Consider the following 6,840-nt stretch of genomic DNA (forward strand, 5'->3'; position numbering starts at 1 on the left):
TTATTATTATTATTATTATTATTATTATTATTATTATTATTATTATTATTATTATTTTATTATTTTATTATTTTATTATTATTATTATTATTATTATTATTATTATTATTATTATGATATTCTACAGTTCACAAAAAATATTCCATGATAAGTGTTGGCCATATATGACATGCATAACAATAATGTTATTTTTCCAAATTCGGACAGCATTGCTGCCAACTCACGGTTGCGTCACTTAAAAAATAGATCTGGTTGTACGTGAGCATCTCGGCTGCGCAGAAGATATCGCGTCGATTAAGGGTAACAGACAAAATAGGTTTCATCAGTATATCGTAAAAAGACTGGGGAACTTCTTTTTCTTTAGCCCATTCCTCTGAACGAAAAATGAAGAAAGAATATTTTTATTACAACAAGTCCTATAAAATATAATACAATTTCAAATTTATTATAAAAATAGCGTAAAAGTAATGCGAGCTTATGAATCAAACGTTTTATGGTAGACAACATTGTATAGGGATGTCTTTTTGTCTGCCATCGCTATTGGAGGAAAATACAATATGAATTATGAATTGTAAATGTATATTGTTCATAAAAAAACAGCCAAAAAAAAAAGAAAAAAAAGAACGAGGATTACACGCGCTCCTTTGGACCCGTGGATATTTGCTATAATTATGCACTATAGACCAACGGCTTAACTCCCATCCAGAGGACGAGGCTATCTAGAAAAGTGTTTTACCCATGGTCACAAACAAGACATTCGTATATTATTTGAAGTCGTTCCTTCCAAGTTTGATCCTTTACCGCTAAGATAACATGAAAAATATTATGAGAGTTACCGGTCGAAAATAACTGTTCAGAGTAACACATTATTCTGTTTTAGTACATTCGTGTAGTGTTTGTAGGCGTATTTTAAAGAAATTAAACAAGGGTGAACCTTTCAGTTGGTCCTTTCGGGCATTAATACAGGTAGGTCATTGTTGTCAGGGGGTGGTGGTGTGGGTGGTGATGATGGTTTTAGGAGAAGTACTATGACGCTGACGGCAAATGTACGTAAGTATGTCAATTACTATAGGCCTATTCTTTCGGAGGGAGTTTCTTAAAAACAACAGACAACACAACTAACGTGTTAAAAGTGAAGTTACCAGATTATTCACACATTTTATGACGACATAATTTCATGTGACAAAGGATAATGGCGGATAAATACGACTACCTTAATTACTGGATAAACCACAGATAATCTGTATTTTAATCATACTACTTGTGTGGATAATTTACCTAGTGGGAACACCGCACTAGATAAATTATCCACACTAGGTAAATCATATTAATTGTGTGGATAATTTACCTAGTCTGGTGTTCCCACATATTGTCGAAAATTGTGCCATATTGAAAGTGAAGTAACCAGATTATACGAAAATTTTATGATGACGCGATTAAATATAATGGCGGGTAAATAGGACCATTTGATTAATGGATACAGGGTAAACGATAGATAGTCTGCATTTTTTATATCATTACCCGTGGATAACTTACCTAGTGTGGTGTTACCATATTTGTCGAAAATGGTGTCGTACTGAAAGTAAGCCAAGTCCACGAGAGATTTCACACTATGAAGAGTATCAGTTAACTTCATATTCGGACTGCGGTAAATCAGGCCTAAAATTATGACGGTATAAAGGTATTTGCACAAAAAAAAAAATCAATTTATTGCCTGGATATCAATTCTGATTAGTAGTGTAAGGCAGAACTACAATCGCTTTCAACCAAAATGTGGTATTAGTAGCAAACGAACAATATGGGTATACCGGTACTCGATAAAACCAAGAAACCCCAAGTGATAAAATAACTTATGTAAAAGTGAAGGAAGTTAGGCAGTTAGATGATGTGGCTAGCGTATGAAAAGACGGACAATCTAAGAGAAAGAATAATTGTGAGGATATAATTATAAAGAATGAGGACCATATTCATGCCAAAAACGGTATTAAAGAAAAATACTTGATTAGAGGGCGAGGAAATCGCCAGGCTATAGAATTAACGTTTACTCGTCGGCCTTGACATTGAATAGGTTTCAAATTAAAGTTTAGAATAAACCCTAAAAAAAAGAAGGAGTCTTGAAATATCAGGTCATCCATAAATAAAATTTGCCCAAATCCTACCTACGTGTGGATTTGTAAGGTGAATAGAGCCCGTTTATCCAATGCTTCATGCCCACAAAGACTCGCTTTAGGCTTTATATGCCTAGAATTCTTTATATAAAATTCTTTATTTGAGCATCCTTACACATGCGCCTAGTTCCAAGTGTGATTGTGAAGTTTCACGATACGAAAATTCCTCATCCCGAAAATGTGAGATGGGAGACATTAGGCCTATATTGCTTAGTGTTTGGTTCTATGCTTTATTGTATTACCGAATAGATTCAATGGATAGGGTCCTTCACTGTAGATGCTCTCGGGTTCGTAGTCTCTAAAAATGTAGTCGACTGCCTTCCATCGCCTGAAATTGTGTTTCACTCCAAGTCGATCCAGAATATCATGAGACTGGAAGTAGTTATTGAACCACGCTAAAATATAAAATAATCATCTTCGTTTAAATCTCAGCATAGAAAAATATTACAAGAATGTAAAAGAGTTTAATTACGTAGTGCTTAGGCCTAACCTTTTTAAAACTGAATGCGAGAAAAAAGTAGGTAGGCCTAAGCAGATAATTTTTTTTTCCAAAACTACGTTGTACCAGAATATGATTAGCGATTACGTAATCTACGTCATCAGAGAAGTGGTCCTCTGTGTTGTCACATAGGTATCGCCTGTAAGCCATGAAATGTAAAACATTTATTGATATAGGCCTATTATATTAAATTTAATAGACCCATTTTTTTACATACTTGCTACTGAGGGAATCAAGTTTATCAAGCTGAGTTTTACAAATATCGTTAACAGTCAGATGAAATCTTAAACTAGGTAACAGGTAATTGGAATAAATTTTGACTTTGAATTCAGACCTAACAAGAGAACTATCGATTACTTTAAGATTTTTCTCAATTATCTCTTTAAGGTATTGGAAGACATCATTCTCGGTATTACGGAATGATATAGCCCAAAAATTTATGATGTTCGTCTTGAACTGATGCAATAGTGCTATCAGCTAGAGTGTACGGCACATTTGAAGCTTTCCCACGGACAATAGAGAGAGATTTGCATTTGGATGGTTTTAGTTTAAGTCCCATTGACGAAGTAAAGGTGGATATCTTATTAATTAATCTTTGGTGTGTTTTCTTATTACCAGTTATTAAGCAGAAGTCATCTGCAAATGGAGTTGTGATGTGTTTCATTCCATCCATATTGTAGCCGTGGGAAAGCTCCAATTCCAATGCCTGAATAATGGGGTCGAAAATCAAAATAAAGATAAGGGGAGATAAGGGATCGCCCTGAAAAATACCTTTACGAAATTTTAATTCATCCGATTGCCAATCCTTTGTTTTAACGTACCCAGAGATATTGGCATATAAATTATTAATGTAAATTTTAAAACAAGGATCAACATTAGATCTATCAAGTATGAGACTAATTAAGTTATGAGGCACCGAACCAAAGGCGTCCTCCAAGTCAAAAAACGTATACTGCTTGTGTTGAAATGGAATTGTATCTTCCTCCGGTGTACGAGGGTCCGGTATCCAAGACAGTAGAGAAGCATCTATGGTTTTTGGAATTCCATATTTAGTTGAGTAAAAATTGTTTGCAGTTTCTTTAGAAAATGAAGGGCCTTTGTGATCAGTGTTAGAAAACGAAGGGCCTTTGTGACCAGTGTAGAGCGAATTGGTGAGAAGATTTTTGCTAAATCTCCAAAAATTAGCACGGTATAGTTTTTCCTCATATTGGGTTGATCTCCTTTTCTCATTATTGGTATGGGTTTTTTTAAAATAGTCATAGACTTTCAAGGCCTTGAAGAATTCCACTTTCGATTCCTGAGTTGAATCTTTCCTAAAGGCCTTTCTTCTCAGCTTGTTCTTTATTTTCCTAGCTTCCAACATCGTTTTTTGATAACGGCGTAGATAATAATTTGCTTCTTGGTAGCTTCCGTCCTAGGGATATTTTTAATGAACTCTAAGAATAATGCAAATTTAATAACTATAAAGAGAAAATGTAATAACCTTGTTTATTCTATATGGATAGCATTATTAAATAAGTTGCAATAGATAATCAAAAGTATTAATTTTTATAAAAAATAATTATGTAGAAATTATAGCTTTGTAATTTATTTTCAGTACGGTAATATATTTCTTACATTATTTAGATACTTTGCTGCCTACATATTTACATGTAAATATGGTTATTGCTTGTGCGATTGATTTAATAATGATTTAATATAAAAGAATGATAAATCTTGATGTAGGCCTATTAATTTATTTAAATTCTTGTTTTATTTAACGCATGATGTAAGGGGAAGTGGGGGAAAGGTCCGGAGGGGGTGGGAATTGTCCTGGAAAAGTCCGGGGGAAATTGTCTCGGGGGAAAATGTGTGGGGAAAAAATACCGGGGTCAAGTATCCGGGGGTGGAAACCAGCCTGCTTTCATTCATTCGATTAATTATACCCGTTAATAGAATAGACCGTACTGCTGAGCCGCTAAAATTGGTTATTGTTGCTAAGCCTCTCGTCCCCACGCCCCGCAAAACGATATCGTAGTCGTGTACGTATACAAGAGCATTTGTGGGACAAGCGCGTATTTCTGGTCCGGTACTTATTGGTCAGTTGTATGATTGACACGCCGAAGAGTCCATTTTTCATCCATTTCAAATTCACACTTAGCGACGACTCCGTGGCTAACAATTTCAGAAAGAAAATCGGAAACATTTTCAAGTATACGTTATTGAAAATATGTCCATTTCCTGTAACTTTATAAAATAATACGATTTATAATAATAATAATAATAATGATAAAAAAAAAAAAAAAAACAAAAAAAAAAACAGCGAAGTTTGTATGCTCACTTAACCCAAAGTAAAACGAAAGCTTAAAACAACAACGTGGATTTTAATGTAGGCCTTACACATATTTATTTTTCTATTTTATTTATTTCTTCTATATACTGGGAAGCCTTTTCAGTGATATGTTTCAGTTTTGTGGGAGAGCCGAGTACAAATACAACACCATAAAATTGCATAGAAAAAAAAAAAAAAAAAAAAAAAAAAAAAACCCCAAAAAACAACAACAATTGGTTCGAAAATGTATTATTAAGAAACTTAAGAACACACCAACTCAGTGGAGTAGCGAAATATTAACAAGTATTATTACGGTATAGGCCTATATAGACGATTTATGCACGTGAGTAATATTGATGCTGTTACATCGAATAATAAACCATAGTTGGATTCACATGGATCCGAACCGAATATGTACAGCGTTTCCGAAGCACTGAACGCCAGCGTCTCTACTCCTGATCGGTTCGGTAGGCCGCCTTCCGATCCAGAAATTCGGATTCGGTGTGAATGCGCCTTAAGTATTATTATGAGTCTTATGGGATGGAGATGATTTTGGTCGTGGGAAATATATCTTATAATCGTGACAAGATTTTTACTCAGGAGCTTTAGAGGTAAGCATCTAGATTATCAAGCTATAATCAAGATGATTCGTTTTGTCGATTTAACTGATGACGTCATTTATAGAGTTATCAATTTATGTTGACACTTGCATACTTTCCAGGCGCTTGTTTTAAACTCTCCAGTGGATGTAGTCGCCATTAGTTTGTCTCTTTACTCCGTGATAGACTCACCTATTATTAGTACCTTCTTGGTGACGTGGGCTGGTAGTCGATGGGGGTCTGTTGGGTTGACCGGACGTATAACCATTGGGAGCCTAGGCATTGCGGCCCAACCAATTAAAAGAATAACTGCAAAAATGTCAAATATAATTTTTGCTAAATAGTGGTAAACATTATTTGTTTATCAATTACATTTTACGTTATAATAGAAACAGCTAACGATATTGTCATTTGCTTTACTACGGCCACGAATTTCTAGTTAACCCTTCCCCCACAAAATAAAGAGAAGAAAAAACTCTGTTTCGAAGTGGAGGTGTGGGAGGAGACGTCTCCTTCCCCAATAAGTGGCCCAGGTGTAGGCCATGTAGAAGTGTTTGCCCTTTAATCTCTAAACTGGATCGCCACTGGTTTTGGTTTTTTTTTTTTGCTTTTTGATAAACTTTTTTATATTATAGCCCTATACGAGACTGAAATAGACCTATGAGATTCAGGGGTGATGTTATTACTGCGCCCTTGTCAGAGCCTCGGGGGACAGATGGGTCCGAGGATTAAGGGATTACCTTTTTAAAAGGGCAATATTTGTCTACTTCAAGCGGCTCTACGTTTTAAAATATTTTATGCCAAAAACTTTTGTTTTAGTCCGAAGAGTGGCGAGAATACAAGCTTCATTATCAATAAAAATTATAAAGTACAAGGTGAACTTTAACTGCCAAAAGTTACTTTAATTTCTATCTAAGCGAACGACTCGGTCTATTGGTAGATCGTACTAAACATGCTGATCCAGTCTTTATTATCATATATCATATATTTCGCCTTTTACTTGAATAAAAACAATAGAAAAGTAATTAATTCAATACGCACCAATTGAAATTATGAATAACGTTCGACGTTCCATCCTATTTGGCGCTGCAGAAAGCGGAGTAATGTAATCGATGCGTCTATACAGGTGAATTCAACGTTGAGTTGTATTGTTAAATTGTTGGTGAAGATGAAGTGCAGCAACCTTTGAAGATTGCAAATAGAGGGCGCAATGATTAATATTATAACGTATCACAGTAAATTGAGTATTGCGTACTGGCTCTT

At 34.9% G+C, this 6,840-nt stretch overlaps 1 long non-coding RNA gene across 1 annotated transcript; it reads right to left on the reverse strand.

The window, feature by feature from the left end:
* Window positions 1-181: 181 nt before the first annotated feature.
* LOC117125300 lies at window positions 182-3,035 on the reverse strand. Its single transcript, XR_004448082.1, has 3 exons — window positions 2,411-3,035; window positions 1,537-1,659; window positions 182-373 (listed from the first exon to the last, which is right to left on the reverse strand). It is a non-coding gene; the product is annotated as an uncharacterized LOC117125300 (long non-coding RNA).
* Window positions 3,036-6,840: the final 3,805 nt, after the last annotated feature.

The sequence above is a fragment of the Anneissia japonica genome, unplaced genomic scaffold (genome assembly GCF_011630105.1).
Source record: "Anneissia japonica isolate Jap-2015-1 unplaced genomic scaffold, ASM1163010v1 scaffold86527_len7027_cov161, whole genome shotgun sequence".
Classification (NCBI taxonomy): Eukaryota; Metazoa; Echinodermata; class Crinoidea; order Comatulida; family Comatulidae; genus Anneissia; species Anneissia japonica.